This window comes from Oncorhynchus mykiss, chromosome 28 (assembly GCF_013265735.2).
Source record: "Oncorhynchus mykiss isolate Arlee chromosome 28, USDA_OmykA_1.1, whole genome shotgun sequence".
NCBI lineage: Eukaryota > Metazoa > Chordata > Actinopteri > Salmoniformes > Salmonidae > Oncorhynchus > Oncorhynchus mykiss.
This window is the reverse complement of record NC_048592.1, coordinates 19753980-19781446: the sequence shown is the minus strand read 5'-3', so window position 1 is coordinate 19781446 and position 27467 is coordinate 19753980. Positions and strand designations below refer to the sequence as shown.

Sequence of the window (27467 nt, the reverse complement as noted above, 5' to 3'; positions counted from 1 at the left end):
ACCGAACGTTGAACACATTGTGGGTTGCCTGTTAGGAAGCCTACTATGACGGTAACCTCCCAGCCCCTCAGTAACCCGGCTGTTAGCAGCGTCGCCACATCAGCCACCCCAGTTTCCCAGGAACCCTGTTTACCTCCCACGGAACACTTTGATGGTGAGTCGGACACCTGTCGGGCGTTTCTCGCACAGTTTTCCCTCATTATCGAGTTGCAGCCCTCCTCCTTCCCCCGGACTGCTCTAAGATAGCATACCTCATCACGCTGATGTCCTGGAGGGCTCTCGCCTGGGCTACGGCAGGGCAGTATGGGAACAGCAGTCGGCATATGCTTCAGTCTGGAGGAGTTTGTGGTGGAGGTAAAGAAAGTTTGATACTCCATTGTCCGGGAGAGAGGCTGCCCGGAAATTACTCCAGCTTCGACAAGACTCCCGCAGTGTGACAGACTATGTGGTGGATTTCCGCACGTTGGCAGCTGAGAGTGCCTAGGAACCTGGAAGCACTGTTCGACATGTTCCTGCACAGAGTATCGGAGGAAGTAAAGGACGAGCTTGCGGCCGGGGAACCACCATTCGCATCCATGGGCGACTACGGGAATGAAGGAAGGAGAGGAGATTTGATTTCGCTCACCCAAGGATTCCACCTCGCCTCTGAGGCATCCCGGAAGTCCCCGACAGCTCAGTTGCCGAGAGAACCCGAGGCTACCCGAGTTCCCCCGAGTTCCCCCGAGTCTCCGAAGGCTGCCGATTAACCTCTTCCCAAGCCAATGCAACTAGGCAGCTGAACAACTATACATGATTCACACTAAGAGTTGCCTGTATTGCGGAACTACTGGCCATTTTGTCACCACCTGTCCACTAAAAGACCAGGGCCACCGGTAGGAGCGTGCACTCTGGTGGGTCATAAGGATCACTTTTCCTCTCCCCTTACTCGCATCCCTTTTCATGCCATTTTGCTGTGGGGAAACCAGTTGAAATCTTTTTGGGTACTCATCGACTTTGGGGCTAATGAGAGCTTAATGGACGCTATCATGTCGTCCGAGCTAGGCATCCCCACTCAGCCCCTCTCCATTCCCATGGATGTTAGAGCGCTGGACAGGCACTCTATAGGCCAGGTCACCCATAATGCCACCCCATCAACCTATGGGTGTCAGGGAACCACAGCGAGACAATCCAATTCCTGCTCATTAACTTCTTTGGGATAGGGGGCAGTATTTTTTCATGTCCAGATGAAAAACATGCTCAAAGTAAACTGCCTGATACTCAGGCCCAGAAGCTAGGATATGCATATTATTAGTAGATTTGGATAGAAAACACTCTGAAGTTTTCAAAACTGTTTGAATGATGTCTGTGAGTATAACAGAACTTATTTGGCAGGGGAAACCTTGAGGACAAACCATCCAGGAAAAACATTTTTGAGTTCACTCACTTTTCATTGGGATTCTAGATTTCTAAGGCAGTTGCTTGCAGTTCCTATCGCTTCCACTGGATGTCAACAGTCTTAGAAATTGGTTGATGTTTTTCCTTTGATAAATTAAGAAGTAGCCCTGTTCAGAACGAGGCTCGAGGGAAGTGTATTGTTTGATAGAGGTGCGTGACCTGTTTTCCTCCGGTATTGAACACTGTTTATCCCGTATTAAATTTGATTGATTATTTATGTTAAAAAATATCTAAAGTTGCATTAGGAAAGTTGTTTGAAATGTTTGGACAAAGATTACAGGTAATTTATGAGATATTTTGTAGTCATGTTAAACAATTTGGAACCTGTGTTTTTCTGGATCAAACGCGCCAAATAAATGGATATTTTGGATATATAATGATGGAATTAATCGAACAAAAGGACCATTTGTGATGTTTATTGGACATATTGGAGTGCCAACAGAAGAAGCTCGTCAAAGGTAAGGCATTAATTATATCTTTATTTCTGAGTTTCGTGTCACGCCTGGCGGGATGAAATATGATTGTCTGTGTTTGTTTGATGGGGTGCTGTCCTCCAGAAAATAGCATGGTTTGCTTTCGTCGTAAAGCCTTTTTGAAATCTGACACGTTGGCTGGATTAACAACAAGTGTAGCTTTAATTTGGTTGTATTGCATGTTTGATTTCATAAAGTTGAATATTTATAGTCATTTAATTTGAATTTGGCGCCCCCGCCATTTCACCAGTGTTGGTCAGGTGGGACAGTAGCGTCCCACGTAGCCTAGAGGTTTCCTCAGGTTCCTGTGGTATTGGGATTCTCTTGACTGCAGCGACACAATCCGCTTATTGATTGGTCTGCTGGTGCCATCATGGGTTGGAGCCTGTTCCGCCACACTCAGTGCCTGAAGTCAGTGCAGCCTGCCCCGGGACGTCTTCCTGGGGGCTCGGAAGGTACCCCGGACCTCTCCGCCATTCCTGCGGAGTACCAGGACCTTCGGGAGGTGTTTAGTAAGACCTGGGCCACTTCGCTTCAGCCACACCGACCCTGTGACTGCAGGATTGACTTTCTCCCAGACACTCTGCCCCGGGGACGACTGTACTCTGTCGGATCCGTAGATCTAGGCAATGGAGACCAACATTGAGGACTCCCTAGCTGCAGGGTTCATCCGTCCTTCTGCCTCCTCCGCCAGCGCAGGGTTCTTCTTTGTGGAGAAGGGCAAAAACCTGCACCCATGTATCGACTACCGGAGTCTCAATGTCATCACGGTGAAGAACCGCTACCCATTACCACTCATCTCCTCGGCCTTCGCGCCGCTTCAGGGGGACACCATGTTCTCCATGCTGGCCCTACGGAATACCTACCACCTGGTGCGGATACGGGAAGGGGACAAGTGGAAGACTGCCTTCAACACAGCCAGCGGTCACTATGAGTATCTGGTCATGCCATTTGGCCTTGCCAAAACCCCTGCTGTGTTCCAGGCTCTGGTCAATGATGTTCTCTGTGACATGTTGAACCGGTTCGTCTTCGTCTACCTCGACAAAATCCTTGTATTCACCCGCTCCGCCCAAGAAGACATGCTCCACGTCCGACAGGTTCTCTAACACCTCTTGGAGATGCAGATTTTTGTGAAAGCGGAGAAGTGTGAATTCCATCGCTTCACCATCCACTTCCTGGGTTACATCATCGCTGCAGGGAGTGTGCAGATGGATCCCGGGAAGGTGAGATCAGTGTTGGAATGGCCTCAGCCTATGTCCAGGGTGCAGCTGCAACGTTTCCTGGGATTTGGCTACTTTTATCGCCGCTTTATCCAGAGTTACAGCACCATGGCTTCGCCCCTGTCTGCACTCACCTCTCCCAAGGTTCCGTTCATGTGGTCGCCTGCTGCTGACCGGGCATTCCGGGAACTCAAACAACGTTTCACCACAGCTCCCATCCTGGTTCATCCTGACCCGTCCCGCCAGTTCATGGCGGAGACCGATGCTTTGGATGCCAGAGTGGGGGCTGTCCTGTCCCAGCGTTCTGCCTTTGACCTCAAGTTACTTCCCTGCACCTTCTTCTCCCATCGCCTCAACGCCACGGAGAGGAACTAGGATCTGGGGAATCGTGAGCATCTTGCGGTGAAGATGGCGTTGGAGGAGTGGCGGCACTGGCTAGAGGGGACGGAACATCCGTTCATTGTGTGGTACCAACCACATGAACCTGGAATATCTCCGCAAGCATCTCAATTCTAGGCAAGCTAGATGGGCCTGCTTTTTACCCGGTTCAACTTCTCCCTCTCATACCAACCAGGATCCAAGAATGTCAAGCAGTATGCGCTGTCACACTGCTATAGCCCCATGGCTACAACACAGGATCCCAAGAAAATCCTTTCCACCTCATGCCCGGTGACGGCACTCAGCTGGGGGATAGGGAAGCTGGTTTGTGAGGCACAGTGTTCCCAGCCGAACCTTGAGGGTGGCCCAGATAACTGGATGTTTCTTCCTGATGCGGTCCGCTCCTCGGTCCTGAAGGGGGCCCACTCCTCCAGGCTTGCCTGCCACCTGGGCTCCCGTCAGACCCTGGCCTTTGAGCGACAATGCTTTTGGTGGCCTACCATTATTCCTGACGTCTCTGCATTTGTCGCCGCATGCATGGTCTGTGCGCAGAACAAGACTCCACGGCAAGCTCTGGCTGGTCTCCTTCAAGTTCTGCCTGTTCCTCACCATCCCTGGTCTCACATAGCCCTGTACTTTGTCACAGGTCTCTACCCATCTGATGGCAACAACCCCATCCTCCGGGCTCCACCCCAGTCCAACACACAGTCGGAGTGAGCCAACCAAGACTTGGAAATGACTCTTCGCTGCCTGGTCTCCGCCAACCCCAGCACCTGAAGCCAGCAACTAGTGTCGAATACACCCGCAACACTCTTCCTTGCTTTGCCATGGGTCTCTTGCCCTTTGAGTGTTCCCTGGGCTATCAGCCCCCGCTCTTTCCTGAGAAAGAGGTCGGCATACCTTCGGCCCAGATGTTTGTTCACCGCTGTCATCATACCTGGAAGAGAGCCCGGTCGGCCCTTTTCAAGACCACCTCCAGGTGTTGATGACAAGCGGACCACCACCGGACCCCGGCTCCCCGGTATCATCTCGCAAACTTTCCCCCCGGTTAATTGGTCCTTTCCCCATCTCCAAAGTCATTAGCGCCTCTGCTGTTAGTCTTCTGTTGCCCCGTAACCTTCCGTATACATCCCACTTTTCATGTGTTTAAAATCAAACCTATGGCTCACAGCCCTCTGTCTCCTGTTTCCAGGCCCACCACTCTCCCCCGTCTCATCGATGGACAACCAGCGTACACGGTGAGGCGTCTCCTGGTTGACTGGGAGGGTTATGGCCTGGAGGAGAGGTGCTGAGTCCCTGCTAGGGACATCCTGGACCAATGCCTCATCGCTGATTTCTAACACCGGCACCCCGTTCAACCAGGTATGTGCCCAGGTAGGACGCCAGGTGGCGCCCCTTGCGAGGGGGGGGTATATGTATATACAAAGTATATGTCCTAACTGACTTGCTAAAATAGTATAGTTTGTTAACAATACATTTGTGGAGTGGTTGAAAAACAAGTTTTAATGACTCCAACCTAAGTGTATGTAAACGTCCGAATACAACTGTATGTGATTTGTTTAGCAAATTTTTACTCTTGAACTTATGTAACTTTGCCATAACAAAAGGGTTGAATACTTAGTGACTCAATACATTTCAGCTTTAAATTTGTAATTCATTTGTAAAAAAAAATGGAAAAATAATCATTCCACTTTTACGTTATTAGATATTAGGTGTTTGTGTGTAGGCCAGTGACAAAACAATCTAAATGTAATCCATTGAAATGCAGGCTGTAACAACAAAATTGGTCCCCCTCTCTGCTGCTATAACAGCCTCCACTCTTCTGGGAAGGCATTCCACTAGATGTTAGAACATTGCTGCAGGGACTTGCTTCCATTCAGCAACAAGAGCATTAGTGAGGTTGGGCACTGATGCTGGGCGATTAGGCCTGGCTCGCAGTCGGCATTCCAATTCATCTCAAAGGTGTTCAATGGGGTGGAGGTCAGGGTTGTGTGCAGGTCTGTCATGTTCTTCAACACCGATCTCGACAAATCATTTCTGTATGGACCTCACTTTGTGCACGGGGGCATTGTTATGATGAAACAGGAAAGGGCCTTCCCCAAACTGTTGCTACGAAGCTGGAAGCACAGAATCATCTAGAATGTCATTGTATGCTTTAGCGTTAAGATTTCCCTTCACTGGAACTAGGGGGCCTAGCACAACCATGAAAAACAACCCCAGACCATTATTCCTCCTCCACCAAACTTTACAGGTGGCACTATGCATTCGGGCAGGTAGCGTTCTCCTGGCATCCGCCAAATCCAGATTTGTCCTTTCGACCTGCCATATGATCAAGCATGATTCATCACTCCAGAGAATGCGTTTCTACTCAAGAGTCCAATGGCGGCAAGCTTTACACCACTCCAGCCGATGTTTGGCATTGCACATGGTGATATTTATTTTTATTTTTTATTTAACCTTGACTTATTTGATCCCCCGGCCAAACCTTCCCCAAATCCTTAACCCGGACTTGTTAGGGGCTTGTGTGTGGCTGCTCGGCCATTGAAAACCATTTCAGGAAGCTCTCGACGAACAGTTATTCTGCTGACGTTGCTTCCAGAGGCATTTCGGAACTCTGTAGTGAGTGTTGCAACCAAGGACAGACAATTTTTATACGCTTCAGCACTCTGCAGTCCCGTTCTGTGAGTTTGTGTGGCCTACCATTTTGTGGCCGAGCCATTGTTGCTCTTAGACGTTTCCACTTCACAATAATCACTTACAGTTGACTGGGACAGCTCTAGCAGGGCAGAAATTTGACGAAATTACTTGTTGGAAAAGTGGTATCCTATGACGGTGCCCCGTTGAAAGTCACTGAGCTTTTCAGTAAGAACATTCTACTGCCACTGTTTGTCAATTGAGATTGCATGGCTGTGCGCTCGATTTTAAACACCTGTCAGCAGTGGTGTAAAGTACTTAAGTAAAAATACTATAAGTACAACTTTTCTTTGTTTACCCCTTTTTCCCCCCAATTTCATGGTATCCAATTGGTAGTTACAGCCTTGTCTCATCGCAGCATCTCCCGTAGGGACTCGGGAGAGGCAAAGGTCAAGAGCCATGCGTCTCCCGAAACACGACCCAACAAAGTCACACCCGGAAGCCAGCCACACCAATGTCTCGGAGGAAACACAGTAGACCTGGTGACTGTTTCAGCGTGCATGCGCCCAGCCTGCCACGGGAGTAACTAGAGCGCGATGGGACAAGGACATCCCTGCTGGCCAATTGTGTGCCGCCCCATGGGTCTCCCAGTCGCGGCCGGCAGCCTGGACTTGAACCGGGATCTCTAGAGGCACAGCTAGCACTGCGATGCAGTGCCTTAGACCACAGCGCCGCTTGGGAGACCCTTAAGTAGTTTTTTTACTCCATGTGTAACTCTGTGTTGTTGTCTGTGTCACACTGCTTTGCTTTATCTTGGCCAGGTCGCAGTTGCAAATGAGAACTTGTTCTCAACTAGCCTACCTGGTTAAATAAAGGTTAAATAAATACATGTAAAAAAAATTTACATTGGATTATTTTTCCACCCCTGCCTGTCAGCAACAGGTGTAGCTGAAATAGCCGAATCCACTAATTTGAAGGTGTGTCCACATACTTTTGTATATTTAGTTTTTGATAATAGTATAGAATATCTGAGTGGTATCCTCTATTACAGGCCAATAACATTGTTTGAATTGTTTAATTTAGTAGAAATAAGAACTCAAACTGTACCTCCATTTTAATTATGTTGGTGATTTTGTTGTATATGCTACACAAGTATTGTAAATAATTAAGTTCTTTATTGCAGAATGTTTTAATCAGTAACCCTATATAGCAATATAACAAGCATGAGAGTGTGCGCTCACCCAATAGCTGGGCAATGACAGACAGCTGGCTTGAAAAGCCCCCTTGGTGGACCAAACACAACAACACTGACCTTTCCACGGGGGAATGGGACATGGGCTTTTGACTGAATTAGCCATAAAGACGTCTTGCTATGACCTTTGTTCGACTGAAAGAGGAGTGGATATCGTGCTTAATATGAGGCATTGTACACAGCTTTTGCTTGCCCCATATGAAATATTACTGTCCTTTCATTGACGCTCTTTCACGTCAAGGATGCAGTAAAAGTTTGGGTTGGAAGTTCTGAGTTCATAAAATCACAAGACAACGCGTTTGGATTTGAATTTAAACATTATACACATATATATATATATCTTTCTACAGCCATATGTCCTATAAAGATTCATTACAATAATTGTCATGCCGTTACACGTAATTAAGCGATTAAACATTTTTGGTAGACCTGCTTTATTCCTGACAGTTACTGATTAGTCTACAAACATAAGGTTTCTCATTCAAAAATAAAATAAAAGGCATATTAGGACATTTCCACAACAAACCGTTTGAAAGTATGTTTTAAAAGTTATGCTAGGAACTAATTTGTTCCACATCTCATCAAAAACAGAGATTTTGATTAACGCGTTCTCTGCCTTTTGGGAAACTGTTGATCGCAACACTCTCTCCGATGATGATGGATCTACTTTCATTTAGTCAACTTTTTAGCTTGCATAACGAAACAAAAAAGTTCAACAAAAATGTGATAAATTACAAATATGCTAATTTCATTCACAGGCAATGTAAGTGTGTCTAGCTGAATGTGAATAACGCCTTGCAGCCAGTCTGACTGCGCTCGGGGAGCCGGGGACCCCAGGGCCCTGATCAAAGAGACCCTTTCTCTTTCATCCCCAGTATTCTCCTCAAAACTATTTCGATACAATATGTTTCCGTGATAGACTTCATGTGCCTGGGACACAAAACTCACTGCAATCCAGCTAAATGTGTCCAGCTCTTTTGTTCTTCAAGATGGAGTTCTGCAAAGATTTTTTCTCCTCTCAGTTGCCAGGTTTCAGAAGAGTAAAAGCATGCATCATTTTTCACCAGGTCCCATCTTAATACTCACAAAAGTAAATCTATGAAACAGGCCCTTCACTTATTCGCTAGCTTGAACTTCACTGCTGTCTTTCCAAATTATCTATTTTCCTATTCTAAGCATTGCGCAGCAGGGATGTGTTTGCAGGACAAATGCAGCTGAAAGTCAAGTGACACCAAATGTTTCAGTTTAAATTCAGATTTATATGAAAACAAAATTGTTAAATTAAATAAGACAAGATGATGGGGTTTTCATTCTGACAATGTTTTATGGAAGATCTGTATATATCTACAAAAGTTACTTTCTAAAGATATTCACTAAATTATGCTAATAGATTGGTGCAGCAGAAGAACATCCAAATAAATCAATAATGACAAATGCATATATTATTCTAATTTGTAGGGATTGTGTATCTTGCAGACAGTGGGTCTATTCATCTTGATCTGAGAAGTTTTGTACTAAGTGACTATAAGCTTTGGTGACTGGCTGAGAGCCATGATACTGGGAAGGTTTCCAGCCAGCACTGACTCTGATTAACCCTGTGTGCTCAAACTCTGCTGGACGCCACCATACCAGCAATTGCTATTTATCCAGCATTTAATGAAAGCAATTACTTCGAGTCCAACAAAAATTTCCCCACTTTGTTGTTTCACAACCAATGCAGAAACTCTGAAAGAGGAAGCAGCATCCCAAGTAAGAAACCCTCCTGAGACTGTTAAGAGACATTATATACATGCCAGCAGTTTCTATGACAACATGGTTAGCTTACAGCCCATAGTGTTTTTTACTGAAGGCCGGACAAGAATGTAAAAGTGTCTTATTAAAGTCACCAAATGACCTACTGTTGAAAATAAAGAGTCCATGCATAATCACATAATCTCTATAAAGAGGACTGTGGCACAGTGAAAGAGACCATCATATTCCAACCATCATCAGTAATAAATTACGTTTAATTGAAGGAGAAATTGCTAATTGATTATAAGCTTGTCGTTGAACGTCATGAGGATGGACATGAAAGGGGCCTGCAGCAGAGGACTGCGGGGCCTTTTCTGCATGCAGCCATGGAAAAGGGAGAGGAAATTGAGACGTGGCTGGCTGGATTTTCTTATAATGTTGCAGCATACAGCTAAGATACCATCCACCCATACATACCCAAACATTAGGGAAGACAAACAGCTGAAGTATGCTAGGAATTTCCCACCTTAAATATATATCTACACAGGAGGGAAAGCAACATTGACTTGGTATCATCAATATATTATACGAAGTATAACAGATTATATAGAGAATTGGAGAGCAGATGGCCCTTTTCTGAGGCATGTTTTTTGACCCTTATATTTCACTGAGGGAATATGTAAAGGCTTATGTGAATCAGAGCCCCAAAACACTCATTGTGAGTATGGCCGCAGAGCTATTGAGAGCCTCTCCAAAGCCTTGCATTCCACAGGTTTTGTGCTGTACGAGGCATGCGGAAAGCTAAAGAATATCCACAAGACACACTCGACTCTGTGGCGAACGACTGCATGCAGTTAGGACGGTTTCCACAACTCATTCCAGCAACAGAGAAGCACTCAGTGAATACATCAATGAGAGTTAATGAATGCCAATACTTTCAAATATCAATGCTGTTGTTGTATTTGTATTTTTTTTAGTTGGGACAAATATGATTGTCCATTAATTCTTAGTTTTTCTCAATTGAAAGACATGCAGGAAAGAGGAGGAACTAAACCTACACCCGTTTATGGCAACTCGATTGCATGTGTATTCCAATAATAAGGTCAAAGAGGCTACTGAAATGCATCTGGAATGAAACGTTCTAATTGGTTTAATTGTCTGGAAAGCATAAACGTTGGTATAGGTATCTTATTTTGAGGGAGGGCAGATTGCAGATGTGAGGGATGATGTTTACCTGACGGGACAGAGGGAGAGGGAGCTGATTTCATCTGGGATTATGGAATGAAATCAATGTGGCATTAATATATTGGCATCATGGGCTGTAAGTTAAACAGCTAAAGGCCCATTGCAACTGGGTAGCAAGGAAGTGCCAATGCCTCTCAATAAGACCAGTCCCAGACAGTCCTAGCAAAATTCTTGCTTGAGAAATTTCCCTTTGCTAAGAAGCAATTTCTTTCGTTTTGACCATTTTAATAAATAAAAAAATTATAATAAATTATAGTAAGGTACCTTAGTGGGAGTGGTCTTATTGAGAAGCATACTTGGATGAGTCTACTGGGAGGGATATGTAACCTGAAAACCAGCTGCTATTGGCAGAGAGGTTTGACACTCTATGTTATTGGTCTATTAAATTATACCATCTGATGATGTCGCCAGGCAGGTCAAAACTCCATCCCACCAAAACAGGCTGTAATTTCAGGCGGCCTTTTCAAACAGCTCTTACAGTAAAATGGCATTATCATCATTTTCACAATTTCACAGTATTATTCCAAACTTATAGTGTGAATATATAACATCGGGAGAAATCACGTTTTTGACTACACTGGACCTTTAAAACTGTCATTATGATATAGTTTTTAGAAACCTACTTGACGACATGTATAATATCTCGCAACAAACTCAATGTGTGCAGCAAATGCATTTTACAAACTTATACATACATTTGTTTGGTATAGTTTCTTAACTCAAAGATCATTGCCACTTTGAAGAACACACTGCAGTCTGGACTATTGCTCCATCCTTGTGGATTGATTCCCACCTTTACAGCGTGTATTTTTCTTGTCCGGTCCAATAAATTGTGATTCGAAAGCAGTGGTTTCACTATACCAATAAAAATGTATGTGGGTAATGCCCATGGGAGGGGTGACACGACATATCCCTGGCCAATACTAAACAGGTCATGGATGCTCCATAGACCCCAAAGCAGTGGGAGGGGAACTTTACTAAACCGTGTAACTGAATCAAACCAGTGGTTACCTCCTTTGAACAGCAGAGGAATGGCCATAACAATGCCATTCACATTGTAGCACAGAGGACATGGTCCTTTGGGAGTGACTAGGAGGCTTTTAATCAATAAGAAATCCATGAATAAATAACATTTTAGGCTCTCTGATCTTTTTCTCTTTTTTGTTTATTTTATTCCTTCTTTTTCTAGTAGTTGTTCAAATATGAAACATTTATATAGGAAAACAATGTTTAAGACTTGAAAAATGCAATACAATGAAAAGGATGCTGAATTGAGAACGGGGCTCTGATGTGCCCTTCTACTGACCCAGAGCTTTCAGGGTGCTTGAACACATCAGAATTTCCATTGTTGAAGTTGATTAATTGAGGCTGATAACTTACCATGAACAAAGATTGTTATAGTGTTTAATGGGGTAGGCCTGGGTTTGTAAATGCCTTATTCACATAGCTTTGTACTGAAGCATATGGGGTCCAGACGTATTCACTGACAAAGACAGACAAAATGTATTACCTTGTATGTTCTTCTAACAACATATTTTGAGGGCATTTTTTTGCATAAAATCAAAGCATTTTAAACAGCTTGCCATAAAAATATAACATTTGTCCCCTTTTGATTTTTTTGTTTTTAGATAGCATTAACTTGTTTAGATTAAACTTTTCTTGGAATGTTATATAGATTAAAAGCAAACAATGGGTCTTATTGCTTATGATGAGAAAAGCAATATGCATAAATAGTATGTGCATATATTAAGAAAAACGATAGTTATCTAAAATGTATCTGTAACAAAAATTGTAAACAATTAAGGCTCTTTTTATTAATAATGTGGCCAATGTGTGACATTGGGATCAACATTTCTAAATGGTTTGAAACAAAACTAAAAAGGATTTTCATGCAGTTTCACATGTGTATTTAGAGGAATAAAAGTGAATATATGCAAATTGACCGATAACTCCACCAACTTTATACAACAACATAGGACTAGGACTATACATCATTTAAGCAGGGTTCATACAGACATAGGCAAGTCAAATTCAATGACTTTTTCAAACAATTAATTGTAATTAAGCATGCAGAAAGTGTCAAAGTAGGTCATTAGCACTTTAAGAATACTGCCTTTTTTAGGCCTTGCCAATGCATTGATATTCATAGTATCATTACATTACAAAACATGTGAGAATAATGTGGACATTGCCTTACTAAATAGATTGGATGCATGCATGACAATTTTTCTGTAGCCTAAGTGGCCGACACAGGCACACATAATAAGGCCATGAATAATGCGGTAGCATTAATCTGACCATTTGAATCTCACCATCACTGTTTTTATAATGAGAAAGTGACCAAAAACCACGGGGGATCCTTTTTTTATGGAAGTAATTGTATGGAAAGCCAAGTTAAAGTCAACATTAGATGTTGTGGTACTCATAATACCCTCACATGGTTTTAACCGCAACAGAGTAGCACAACACCCTTCAATTGAAGAGGCGAGAAACATACAAAAGAGGCCACATCTCTCAGAAGATTAAATCACAGATCATTTTTATGGGAGCAGGAGAGCTTAGAAATTGGCAACAATAATTATAAGGACTTTTCAAGCACCAAATTGAGGAAAAGTCTGAGTTTCAAGGTAGATCTATTCCAGTACTTGAATTTCTGAGCTCAAAATTAAAGTTCAAGTAGGTAGGCTACTTCAATCCCCTTGCATTGGGTGTTGCGCAATAGTCTATCCTGTTCACAATTGCACACTGAGTGTCCACTTCGAGGCACAAAAACAGGAACACATTACCTTGATACTTTCTCTGTTAAATTTAAGGAGACCCTGCTGTGAGTCAGTTCTTCACTTGACTGTCATCGGAAAAATCCTGTGTGAAAATATCACAGCATAACTAATCAGCTGGACACCAAATGTGCATCCAACAAGTATTATGCGTAATTATTGAAGAACCACATTAATGACAGTATCGATTTAAGTTTAGAGCATCAAGGTAATGTGACATTCGGGTTAGAAGCATTCGATTTGTGTGCTCATGGAAACTGTTTTCACCCCATAACATAAGGAGACAGAAATGTTAGCTAGTTACACTGCATTTCTGAGATCTCTATGCAAGAAACTGTCAGACAGCTATATCCAGGATTCTTACAGGATTCAAGTTGTATAACTTAACTGATTAATGCTTAATATATGATATAATGACAACTTACACTGCCATAAATACAAGGACAGATTTTGGACAAATCCATCAAAGACATCAACCATGATAAAGGGTAAAACATAGGTTTTTAATCAACTCGTGAATTATATTGAATATACAGTGCCTTGCGAAAGTATTCGGCCCCCTTGAACTTTGCGACCTTTTGCCACATTTCAGGCTTCAAACATAAAGATATAAAACTGTATTTTTTTGTGAAGAATCAACAACAAGTGGGACACAATCATGAAGTGGAACGACATTTATTGGATATTTCAAACTTTTTTAACAAATCAAAAACTGAAAAATTGGGCGTGCAAAATTATTCAGCCCCCTTAAATTAATACTTTGTAGCGCCACCTTTTGCTGCGATTACAGCTGTAAGTCGCTTGGGGTATGTCTCTATCAGTTTTGCACATCGAGAGACTGAAATTTTTTCCCATTCCTCCTTGCAAAACAGCTCGAGCTCAGTGAGGTTGGATGGAGAGCATTTGTGAACAGCAGTTTTCAGTTCTTTCCACAGATTCTCGATTGGATTCAGGTCTGGACTTTGACTTGGCCATTCTAACACCTGGATATGTTTATTTTTGAACCATTCCATTGTAGATTTTGCTTTATGTTTTGGATCATTGTCTTGTTGGAAGACAAATCTCCGTCCCAGTCTCAGGTCTTTTGCAGACTCCATCAGGTTTTCTTCCAGAATGGTCCTGTATTTGGCTCCATCCATCTTCCCATCAATTTTAACCATCTTCCCTGTCCCTGCTGAAGAAAAGCAGGCCCAAACCATGATGCTGCCACCACCATGTTTGACAGTGGGGATGGTGTGTTCAGCTGTGTTGCTTTTACGCCAAACATAACGTTTTGCATTGTTGCCAAAAAGTTCAATTTTGGTTTCATCTGACCAGAGCACCTTCTTCCACATGTTTGGTGTGTCTCCCAGGTGGCTTGTGGCAAACTTTAAACAACACTTTTTATGGATATCTTTAAGAAATGGCTTTCGTCTTGCCACTCTTCCATAAAGGCCAGATTTGTGCAATATACGACTGATTGTTGTCCTATGGACAGAGTCTCCCACCTCAGCTGTAGATCTCTGCAGTTCATCCAGAGTGATCATGGGCCGCTTGGCTGCATCTCTGATCAGTCTTCTCCTTGTATGAGCTGAAAGTTTAGAGGGACGGCCAGGTCTTGGTAGATTTGCAGTGGTCTGATACTCCTTCCATTTCAATATTATCGCTTGCACAGTGCTCCTTGGGATGTTTAAAGCTTGGGAAATCTTTTTGTATCCAAATCCAGCTTTAAACTTCTTCACAACAGTATCTCGGACCTGCCTGGTGTGTTCCTTGTTCTTCATGATGCTCTCTGCGCTTTTAACGGACCTCTGAGACTATCACAGTGCAGGTGCATTTATATGGAGACTTGATTACACACAGGTGGATTGTATTTATCATCATTAGTCATTTAGGTCAACATTGGATCATTCAGAGATCCTCACTGAACTTCTGGAGAGAGTTTGCTGCACTGAAAGTAAAGGGGCTGAATAATTTTGCACACCCAATTTTTCAGTTTTTGATTTGTTAAAAAAGTTTGAAATATCCAATAAATGTCGTTCCACTTCATGATTGTGTCCCACTTGTTGTTGATTCTTCACAAAAAAATACAGTTTTATATCTTTATGTTTGAAGCCTGAAATGTGGCAAACGGTCGCAAAGTTCAAGGGGGCCGAATACTTTCGCAAGGCACTGTAGCTATGAACCCCCGTTATATCTTCATGTAATGACATGAAAACAATTGGCAGATTATTATCAATGACTTATCAACAGCTGTAAAACGTTGTCCGGTGTAAGAAATCCTCACTTTTACTCTAATTTATAGAAAGACCCTGACAAAAAATAAGTTTATACATTCTCAAATCACTGCCTATAGCTTAGTCTGTTAGTAATGTAATATGTGCCCCTTGCTCAGTGGATGCCCACCACTCACTCAGTATCTGAATCCTTTCCATCCAAATGGTCAGCAATCAAAGAGCACAAGCATGCAACACAGGGCCAAAATCATTCCGAACATCTTAGATTACTGACCCACAGAATAATCAGAATATGCTGTGTGACAACAGTGTTAGTCAACTCCTTATAAGTGTCAGGACTTGTATGCTGGCTGGTGCCTTATCTCCAATGTTTCAATTATGGAGTGTCAATGGTGATCTATGGGCTGAATTCCCATTGTTTAGTCAGGGGCTGGCTGCATAATGTGGAGTTCACTGCCCACGGACCACTCGGTCTGAAGACCAGTGACTTTTCAACTTGGTCACCCTTCACCACGCTGCTTGTCAGCCTTGTTGACTCTATGCTATTGCATCAAGGGCCCTTTAGATCTCTCACACAAAGCTAGATCTGTATCAATGGACACTTGGACACGGCTAGAGCAAGTTATAAAACCTCACAGAGCATACAAATAAAGTACATGATATAAAGATCACAAAAACATGAATTAACTCTACTACAACTAACATGTAATCATATATGAACTATAAAATGTATATCCATATTTGCCATCAAATTTGAATTGATACCTTTAACCAAAAGTGACCTACAGTGTGGGCTGGTGTAAAAATGTGAATAATATCATATCTGTGACATCAAAGCATTTTAAAGGGGAAAAAGGAAGTAGCCATTCCTAATGACACTGTTATATTGTCTTCGGTTATTGGATTGTTTAGAAATTTCAGCAGGATGATCGAGATAATCTAGCGGATACATTTTTTGGCCTCTGTGCATCAGATAGTTCTGTCTGAGAGAGAGCTTTCATATTGACAGAATTAATTAAGCCTACTTAATTAATTAGTCAGGTCTGCTAAGCTCATTAGCAGGGATCCCAATTATCAGAAGGTCAATAGTGCACAAATAGAGAGATTGAAGAGAGCTTAGTCAGGTTAATTCTTGTTTTCTTCACTCCTGATACTACATGTTAGCAAGGGGATCCTCACCCTGGACAACTGTAATCTAATTTCAAAGGCAAATGGACATGCATGTACAGTATATGAACTATATGGAAAATGATTTTTAAATCAGGAAAGTTACACTGTATGTGTTAGGACGGTAGATACAGGTCTCTTCATATAGGTCGTACTGTAGCCGTGTCTCAAAAAGACACCTTCAGGGATATTGAAATAATCAATTCCTGGATTTTTTTCTAAATATGAAATAGATCATTTCTTATTCGACACCAAAGATTAAAAGCATGTACTTCAACGTTCATGTAAATCCTGCATCAATGACAATGGAGGATAAGCTTTGAGCTATGCATGTGTGTCTCTGGTTAGGATTTGGTCCTAATGGTCGGTTAAATTGTTTACCTGAACAATTTGTTCCTCTGCCACTCAACACACTGATGTCCATAGTCTTATCCTGTCCATCTTCGGAAAACAACCACCTATGTTGGGCTGACACAGAGACGACTTTAGTTGAAGAATCCAACATAGAATAATTGAGTTTCAATGTTTGTCTTTTTATTTTGGTACAAACAAAAGAAAAGCATATCTGCTCAGCATTTTGAATCTATTGTACACAGGACTTTGGTAAGAACCGGGACTGTCCATCTACAGGAAATAAAAAATACATTGATATGACAAGCTCTGTCTATCTTTATAATTGGAGCAGCCAACTATTTGCAATTGGTTGCATTGATGCTTGATCAGTGTATAGCATTGTGAAACTCACATGCATAGCATTAGGATCTTAACACCACCCTGTTTTCATCTTAATTGTCTTCCTAATGATTGACGTGTGGCATACCGAGCTCACGGAGAACAGCCATATGTGGAAAAGAGGGGGGAAAAAACTAAAAACCTTAGAATTTTCATAAACAACATCCAATTGAGGACTATATGAGGGGCTCAATGGGGCAACACCTGTTAAACTCTGATATGTGTGCTCTTATGTATCCATTTGAAAAACAAGGAAAAGCCTCATGTAATGAGGACTGTGTGTGTGTGTGTGTGTGTGTGTGTGTGTGTGTGTGTGTGTGTGTGTGTGTGTGTGTGTGTGTGTGTGTGTGTGTGTGTGTGTGTGTGTGTGTGTGTGTGTGTGTGTGTGTGTGTGTGTGCGTGTGTGTATTCCACAGGTGTTGGTTTCACTGATGCTGGTGTTACCTTAGTCCTGCTTGCCAGGGCCAGATTACTCAATGCACCGGGGCCCCAACTCAGATAGCATATGATAGAAAAATGTGTAGAATTGCAGGAAATTAACTTTAAAACTGCAACATTTTCTCTCAGCCTCATGGCAAAATGTGTAGAATAGCATGAGATGAGCTATAAAATAACATATTTATTATTTTGCCCCATGGCAAAAAGTATGGAATTGCAAGAAATTAGCTTTAAAACTGCAACATTTTCTCTTAACCTCATGACAAAATGTGTAGAATAGCATTATATAACTGCACATTTTTCTCTCTGCACCATGGAAAGATGTGTTGAAGTTAGCTGATTCCCCCATTATTTGGCAATCATTGCATACAACTGAAATCATGTATTTCCTTGTTTACCACGGAAAGTCTACTGTGGCAATTTATCCGACACGTTGTATGAATGGAAAAGTAGTGTTGGTGTAGTCTACTCTTCTATTTTATGTTTCCAATTTATGATATCGATTAAATACAACTGTCTTTAAAATAAAATTGTCTGGTATGGTCATTTCTTATCAAGACCGGGGGTAAAATATCATTGGACTGTCCATATTTGAGGTGTGCAACTTAATCAATCATGATTTAGTTATATCATCTACATTTTCTTGAATGAAAATATAGGCTAAAAAATGTTTATTTCAAATGTGCATATGTTATATTATTTTGCCATTTAAGGTGAAACGTTTGAACGAAATTTAGGCCTACTACTTATACTCTATTAAGTATTTAGTATCCATATTTCATTGGGGGCAGGAGTAGAGAACCTAGACGCACGCAGCTGTCTAGTATCATAATCACTTGACACAGTAACAATGAGAGACCAACTGATCTGCTGATTTCATCTTGTGGGTTTTTAGTTGCAAGCAAGTTTGCTTTAACACGCAGATGCAGGTAATCTCCTGTTAGTGGCGTTTTTAAGAAATCCAGTGGTAATATATAGCCCAGCGCTACATTCTGCCACTTGGTTGCAATGCACCCTACGAGTCTGACGCACTGAGATTAGAATTATATGTGTTATTATAGATTCTTTTGTTATAGCAAGGTTGTTACGGTGAGTGAATGAGGACCCAAAAGTGAACTAACTTAAACAGAGCTTCTTTAATAACCAAACATAGGTAGGCTCAGATAGACCGGCAGATTCCGACAGGACAGGACAAGGTTACAGCAAACATGACGATAGTCTGGCTCAGGCATGAAACACAACAAACAAGAATCCGACAAGGACAGGAACAAAAACAGAGAGAGATATAGGGGACTAATCAGAGGGAAAAGGGGAACAGGTGGGAGAAGGGGTGACGAGGTAGTCAAGAGGAGACAAGGAACAGCTGGGGGAAAGCGGGGGAGAAAAGGTAACCTAATACGACCAGCAGAGGGAGACAGGGTGAAAGGAAAGGACAGAAAGACACAACATGACAATACATGACAGTACCCCCCCACTCACCGAGCGCCTCCTGGCGCACTCGAGGAGGAAACCTGGCGGCAACGGAGGAAATCCTCGATCAGCGCACGGTCCAGCACGTCCCGAGAGGGAACCCAACTCCTCTCCTCAGGACCGTACCCCTCCCAATCAACGAGGTACTGGTGACCACGGCCCCGAGGACGCATGTCCAAAATCCTGCGGACCCTGTAGATGGGTGCGCCCTCGACAAGGATGGGGGGGGGGGGGGAAGACGAGCGGGGGCGCGAAGAACGGGCTTAATACAGGAGACATGGAAGACCGGGTGGACGCGACGAAGGTATCGCGGAAGAAGAAGTCGAACTGCGACAGGATTAATGACCCGAGAAATACGGAACGGACCAATGAACCGCGGGGTCAACTTGCGAGAAGCCGTCTTAAGGGGAAGGTTCTGAGTGGAGAGCCAAACTCTCTGACCGCGACAATATCTAGGACTCTTAGTTCTACGCTTATTAGCAGCCCTCACAGTCTGCGTCCTATAACGGCAAAGTGCAGACCTGACCCTCTTCCAGGTGCGCTCGCAACGTTGGACAAAAGCCTGAGCGGAGGGGACGCTGGACTCGGCGAACTGAGATGAGAACAGCGGAGGCTGGTACCCGAGGCTACTCTGAAAAGGAGATAGCCCGGTCGCAGACGAAGGAAGCGAGTTGTGGGCGTATTCTGCCCAGGGGAGCTGTTCTGACCAAGACGCAGGGTTGCGAAAAGAAAGACTGCGTAAGATGCGACCAATAGTCTGATTGGCCCGTTCTGCTTGACCGTTAGACTGGGGGTGAAAGCCGGAAGAGAGACTGACGGAAGCCCCAATCAAACGGCAAAACTCCCTCCAAAATTGAGACGTGAATTGCGGACCTCTGTCCGAAACGACGTCTTACGGAAGGCCATGAATTCTGAAAACATTCTCGATGATGATTTGTGCCGTCTCTTTAGCAGAAGGAAGCTTAGCAAGGGGAATGAAATGAGCCGCCTTAGAGAACCTATCGACAACCGTAAGAATAACAGTCTTCCCCGCTGACGAAGGCAGTCCGGTGACAAAATCTAAGGCGATGTGAGACCACGGTCGAGAGGGAATGGGAAGCGGCCTGAGACGGCCGGCAGGAGGGGAGTTACCGGACTTAGTCTGCGCGCAGACCGAACAAGCAGCCACGAAACGACGCGTGTCATGCTCCCGGGTGGGCCACCAAAAACGCTGGCGAATGGAAGCAAGCGTACCCCGAACGCCAGGGTGGCCGGCTAACTTGGCAGAGTGAGCCCACTGAAGAACGGCCAGACGAGTAGGAACGGGAACGAAAAGAAGGTTCCTAGGACAAGCGCGCGGCGACGGAGTGTGAGTGAGCGCTTGCTTTACCTGCCTCTCAATTCCCCAGACAGTCAACCCGACAACACGCCCCTCAGGGAGAATCCCCTCGGGGTCAGTGGAGGCTACTGAAGAACTGAAGAGACGAGATAAAGCATCAGGCTTGGTGTTCTTAGAGCCCGGACGATAAGAAATCACGAACTCGAAACGAGCGAAAAACAGCGCCCAACGCGCCTGACGCGCATTAAGTCGTTTGGCAGAACGGATGTACTCAAGGTTCCTATGGTCAGTCCAAACGACAAAAGGAACGGTCGCCCCCTCCAACCACTGTCGCCATTCGCCTAGGGCTAACCGGATGGCGAGCAGTTCGCGGTTTCCCACATCATAGTTACGTTCCGACGGCGACAGGCGATGAGAAAAATACGCGCATGGGTGGACCTTGTCGTCAGAGAGGGAGCGCTGAGAAAGAATGGCTCCCACGCCCACCTCTGACGCGTCAACCTCGACAACGAACTGTCTAGAGACGTCAGGTGTAACAAGGATAGGAGCGGATGTAAAACGATTCTTGAGGAGATCAAAAGCTCCCTGGGCGGAAACGGACCACTTAAAGCACGTCTTGACAGAAGTAAGGGCTGTGAGAGGAGCTGCCACCTGACCGAAATTACGGATGAAACGACGATAGAAGTTCGCGAAGCCGAGAAAGCGCTGCAGCTCGACGCGTGACTTAGGGGCGGGCCAATCAATGACAGCTTGGACCTTAGCGGGATCCATCTTAATGCCTTCAGCGGAAATAACAGAACCGAGAAATGTGACGGAGGAGGCATGAAAAGTGCACTTCTCAGCCTTCACAAAAAGACAATTCTCTAAAAGGCGCTGGAGGACACGTCGAACGTGCTGAAGATGAATCTGGAGTGACGGTGAAAAAATCAGGATATCGTCAAGGTAAACGAAAACAAAGATGTTCAGCATGTCTCTCAGGACATCATTGACTAATGCCTGAAAGACAGCTGGAGCGTTAGCGAGGCCGAAAGGAAGAACCCGGTATTCAAAGTGCCCTAACGGAGTGTTAAACGCCGTCTTCCACTCGTCCCCCTCCCTGATGCGCACGAGATGATAAGCGTTACGAAGGTCCAACTTAGTGAAAAACCTGGCTCCCTGCAGGATCTCGAAGGCTGAAGACATAAGAGGAAGCGGATAACGATTCTTAACTGTTATGTCATTCAGCCCTCGATAATCTATGCAGGGGCGCAGAGACCCGTCCTTCTTCTTGACAAAAAAAAACCCCGCTCCGGCGGGAGAGGAGGAGGGGACTACGGTACCGGCGTCAAGAGCTACAGACAAATAATCCTCGAGAGCCTTACGTTCGGGAGCCGACAGAGAGTATAGTCTACCCCGGGGGGGAGTGGTTCCCGGAAGGAGATCAATACTACAATCATACGACCGGTGTGGAGGAAGAGAGGTGGCCCTGGACCGACTGAACACCGTGCGCAGATCGTGATATTCCTCCGGCACCCCTGTCAAATCACCAGGCTCCTCCTGTGAAGAAGAGACAGAGGAAACAGGAGGGATAGCAGACATTAAACATTTCACATGACAAGAGACGTTCCAGGAGAGGATAGAATTACTAGACCAATTAATGGAAGGATTATGACAAACTAGCCAGGGATGGCCCAAAACAACAGGTGTAAAAGGTGAACGAAAAATCAAAAAAGAAATGAATTCGCTATGATTACCAGAAACAGTGAGGGTTAAAGGTAGCGTCTCACGCTGAATCCTGGGGAGAGGACTACCATCCAGGGCGAACAAGGCCGTGGACTCCCTTAACTGTCTGAGAGGAATGTCATGTTCCCGAGCCCAGGTCTCGTCCATAAAACAGCCCTCCGCCCCAGAGTCTATTAAGGCACTGCAGGAAGCTGACGAACCGGTCCAGCGTAGATGGACCGACAAGGTAGTGCAGGATCTTGAAGGAGAGACAGGAGTAGTAGCGCTCACCAGTAGCCCTCCGCTTACTGATGAGCTCTGGCTTTTACTGGACATGAAGTGACAAAATGACCAGCAGAACCGCAATAGAGACAGAGGCGGTTGGTGATTCTCCGTTCCCTCTCCTTAGTCGAGATGCGGATACCTCCCAGCTGCATAGGCTCAGCTCCCGAGCCGGCAGAGGAAGATGGTAGTGATGCGGAGAGGGGGGCAACGGAGAACGCGAGCTCCTTTCCACGAGCTCGGTGACGAAGATCAACCCGTCGCTCAATGCGAATAGCGAGTTCAATCAGGGAATCCACGCTGGAAGGGACCTCCCGGGAGAGAATCTCATCCTTTACCTCTGCGCGGAGACCCTCCAGAAAACGAGCGAGCAAAGCCGGCTCGTTCCAGCCACTGGAGGCAGCAAGAGTGCGAAACTCAATAGAGTAGTCTGTTATGGATCGATTACCTTGACATAGGGAAGACAGGGCCCTGGAAGCCTCCTCCCCAAAAACAGATCGATCAAAAACCCGTATCATCTCCTCCTTAAAGTCCTGATACTGGTTAGTACACTCAGCCCTTGCCTCCCAGATTGCCGTGCCCCACTCACGAGCCCGTCCAACAAGGAGAGATATGACGTAGGCGACACGAGCAGTGCTCCTGGAGTAAGTGTTGGGCTGGAGAGAAAACACAATATCACACTGGGTGAGGAACGAGCGGCATTCAGTGGGCTCCCCAGAGTAACACGGCGGGTTATTGATTCTGGGCTCCGGAGATTCGAAAGCCCTGGAAGTGGCCGGTGGATCGAGGCGGAGATGGTGAACCTGTTCTGTGAGGTTGGAGACTTGGGTGGCCAGGGTCTCAACGGCATGTCGAGCAGCAGACAATTCCTGCTCGTGTCTGCCTAGCATCGCTCCCTGGATCTCGACGGCTGAGTGGAGAGGATCCGAAGTCGCTGGGTCCATTCTTGGTCGGATTCTTCTGTTACGGTGAGTGAATGAGGACCCAAAAGCGAACTAACTTAAACAGAGCTTCTTTAATAACCAAACATAGGCAGGCTCAGATAGACCGGCAGATTCCGACAGGACAGGACAAGGTTACAGCAAACATGACGATAGTCTGGCTCAGGCATGAAACACAACAAACAAGAATCCGACAAGGACAGGAACAAAAACAGAGAGAGATATAGGGGACTAATCAGAGGGAAAAGGGGAACAGGTGGGAGAAGGGGTGACGAGGTAGTCAAGAGGAGACAAGGAACAGCTGGGGGAAAGCGGGGGAGAAAAGGTAACCTAATACGACCAGCAGAGGGAGACAGGGTGAAAGGAAAGGACAGAAAGACACAACATGACAATACATGACAAAGGTTGATCTTTGACGCTGCACTGAAGAGTGATAGTGGCATATAGGCCAACTCATCACCACTGTAATACTAGTACCAGATAATGCATTATACCATATTATTGTCTGACCTATTCATGTCTCTCTTCTTTACAATCCAACATGAATGAGATTGTATGCATTAGATACATACTTCTCTGTTTATTTTTTCTGTATGGTCGTCTTTTTCAGCTCATCGAGTTGTTGGATCAACTCCTTCCCCCCTTCAACAACCTGGACGTAGAGAAAGAAATAAGTGATGAATCTATTCAGCGGTTTCCTTCTACTGTTTTGTTAATTTAAATCATGTCATGCATGTCCATGGATATTGAAGAGAACAAATCTTACCACAGGCTGTTTTACTGCTGCTTGACCTTTTAAAATGGCCTCCTGGGGAAGCATAACTCCTCTGTTTTGTTTCTACTTCTCTGCACTCAATTTCTCCTCCGCTTCTTTCAGAAATTAAAACATGGCTACTGAAACAGTTCTGGGAACTCACATTGTTAGCCAGTGGTGTTTTATCAATTTTCAAACTCTATTTAAATAGGGGGTCTTATGTTTTGTGCCATCCCACTAACTCAGGTCTAACAATGGTTACTTTTAAACAAACTAGTGACCATTATAATCAGAACCTAAGCCAGCATTGTGAATGGCCATGTTAGCTGATTTAGTGCACATGGTCTGGGGCGTGTGAGGGTCAGGTCAACTCAGGTCACTGCTGGACATCCTCTTTTCTTAAGAGGACCTCCATCAAGTAAGAGACCTCAAAGGACAAATTCTGATTCTCAAGACAGATCTGGGTGTCTGTTGTATGAAAATGTCTTAAATGCATCTGTAACATCAATAGCCTAACCATGACACGTTGTTTGTTTGGTAAGAAGAGAGGTGGGGCTGGGGAAATGTATGCTCATGAAATCATAGATTTATTCTTAGTTATATTATTCAATAATCAATGAATACCCTATCATGAATTGAAATGCCCATTAAACAGCAGGAAATGTTACATATTGTATGTTCCCATAATCTGAGGGAGTAACGCAGGTCTTCATTGTAAAGGCTTGAGATGGAGAGCGAGTTGGTTCCTATGTGGAAATGAATGAATAGGGACAGACGAAGACTTGCCATGGTGAGTGGTGGGAATATTAAACAGTACCTGTGTTGTTAGTCTAGTTAAGCCAAGGATGTCAGGATGGGGTTTTGTTTCGTCTCAGTTTGAGAATAAAAGAAAGGATGGCTCATTGTCTTTAGAAAGGGAGAAAATGCATAGGTGTTTATCCGCATCAATAGGATGTAGCCTACAGCCAGTCTCATCAGCTTGGATAAAGCACCAGGCCATAACAAGAATATGTTACCCTATAAATACATACAATTTTCCAGTTTGATCATCATTGTTTTTTTTTTCTTTTTCTTAACAATTTAGGTACCGAGAAAATCAAATCAAATCAAATTTATTTATATAGCCCTTCGTACATCAGCTGATATCTCAAAGTGCTGTACAGAAACCCAGCCTAAAACCCCAAACAGCAAGCAATGCAGGTGTAGAAGCACGGTGGCTAAGAAAAACTCCCTAGAAAGGCCAAAAAAAAGAAAACATCCCAGCAAAATCGTCTCGCATGTAGGAAGACCTTTGTTGCCTCACATAGATGCCGAAACAATAGACAACTGAGCCCATTGCACTGACAAATAACAGGAACCAAAGGAAACGTGTCAACTGGTTGGGTTAGAGACTTTCTGTACAAGGGGCACGTGTTAAATAAGACCATGGCCCTAAGTAGGATGAGACAGTACGCATTGTCCATTCAAAAACTCCACAGATCCATAATGGTCAGGCACTATGCTCCCTGTATTGTTAAGTCATTCTTTATGAAGTGGACTTTCAACTCCCCTCATTGTGGAGGCCCATTAATCAGGCTAGCCCATCCACTCCAGCCATCAGTGTGTTGTGTCAGCTGCACACTGCATTCCGCTCTCTCTCTGTCTCTCCCTGTCTCTCCTCTCTTTCTACCCCCGTCCCCCCGTCCCCCGTCCCCGTCTGTCTCTCTCTCTCAGCACAGGGGCTGTCGGTCTCTATGTGGTCAGTGTGTTGACAGAAACACCCCCAACCCCCTATCCCCCCCCCGGACCAAGGGATGAATAAGCAAGACTGAGAGCGATATGTAGCTGAAGTGCTGCAGCTTTATTGTTGATAGAGTAAACTGTATAGAGTCAATATAGTGGTGGAGGTGAGGTGATATGTGGGGGGGGGGGTTATCAAGGCTAGGTGTTAAAACAATCATAAAATGTGTATAATAAAAAATATGCTAGGGCAATTATAACAAAGTATATCTTTTGTGCTTCAATAAATCCAGCTGGGTAATGTGAGGACAGAAGCAATATGGTGATATGCTATGAGGCGGCAGGACTTTAAAGTTACAATATTCAGCACTTCACTGTTGATTTATGTGGAACAGGTTGTATTCTAACCCAACTCCCATGGTTAATATCAATAGGACAGAGTCAACACACTATCCCAGCACATTATCCTGTCTCTTTGCTTTATGGGCCTAATGTCTGGTATGACGAACTAACTGTCTTTCACTGGAGAGACTTCTGGATCTCTCAAATCCTAACGCAGATAGCAGCACTTGACCGTGGCACGTTCCTACCTGTAGAGTGTTGGAAATATAATGGTGGCCTCCACGACACACAAAACGTTTGCAAATCAAATTGAAATCAAATCCAATTTGATTGGTCCCATACACATGTTTAGCAGATGTTATTGCGGGTGTAGCAAAACGCTAGCACGCCATGTCAATTACTTCACTCTGGCGGAAAATGTCAATGCTTTGTATATCTTTTGCCAGCTCTTGTTCCAGCGACTTCATCTGTGAAATGAATAAACAAGGCTCTTACAGAGAAAGCTGTCATCAGCTTCCTACACGATTCCATATGTGTTATTTCATAGTTATGATGCCTTCACTATTATTCTACAATGTAGAAAATAGTTTTAAAAAATAAAGAAAAACCCTGGAATGAGTAGGTGTGTCCAAATTTTTGACTGGTACTGTACGTTTCTTCAGTTGCATTGACTGAAGAGCCCACTAAAGACACACAATCCACCATAATAATAATTTGTGTAAAGGAAGACAGAACCTACAGGGTTAGCAAGATGCCAGGCTGCACCTGTCTGAATGATGGACCTAACTTCATCCTGATTTCATGACTGACCTCACCCAGCCTAACTGGTGCAGCATCCCATAAACAGTGCCTTGCGAAAGTATTCAGCCCCCTTGAACTTTGCGACCTTTTGCCACATTTCAGGCTTCAAACATAAAGATATAAAACTGTATTTTTTTGTGAAGAATCAACAACAAGTGGGACACAATCATGAAGTGGAACGACATTTATTGGATATTTCAAACTTTTTTAACAAATCAAAAACTGAAAAATTGGGCGTGCAAAATTATTCAGCCCCTTTACTTTCAGTGCAGCAAACTCTCTCCAGAAGTTCAGTGAGGATCTCTGAATGATCCAATGTTGACCTAAATGACTAATGATGATAAATACAATCCACCTGTGTGTAATCAAGTCTCCATATAAATGCACCTGCACTGTGATAGTCTCAGAGGTCCGTTAAAAGCGCAGAGAGCATCATGAAGAA

The 27467-nt window shown here is 44.2% G+C and overlaps 1 long non-coding RNA gene across 1 annotated transcript in view; it reads left to right on the top strand.

The window, feature by feature from the left end:
- LOC118944854 overlaps positions 1 to 25282 on the top strand; it is a 31677-nt gene extending 6395 nt beyond the window's left edge. Inside the window, exons 2-3 of the long non-coding RNA XR_005040232.1 lie at positions 4698 to 4867; positions 24020 to 25282. This is a non-coding gene — a long non-coding RNA (uncharacterized LOC118944854). The remainder of the gene's footprint in view (positions 1 to 4697; positions 4868 to 24019) is intronic.
- Positions 25283 to 27467: the final 2185 nt, after the last annotated feature.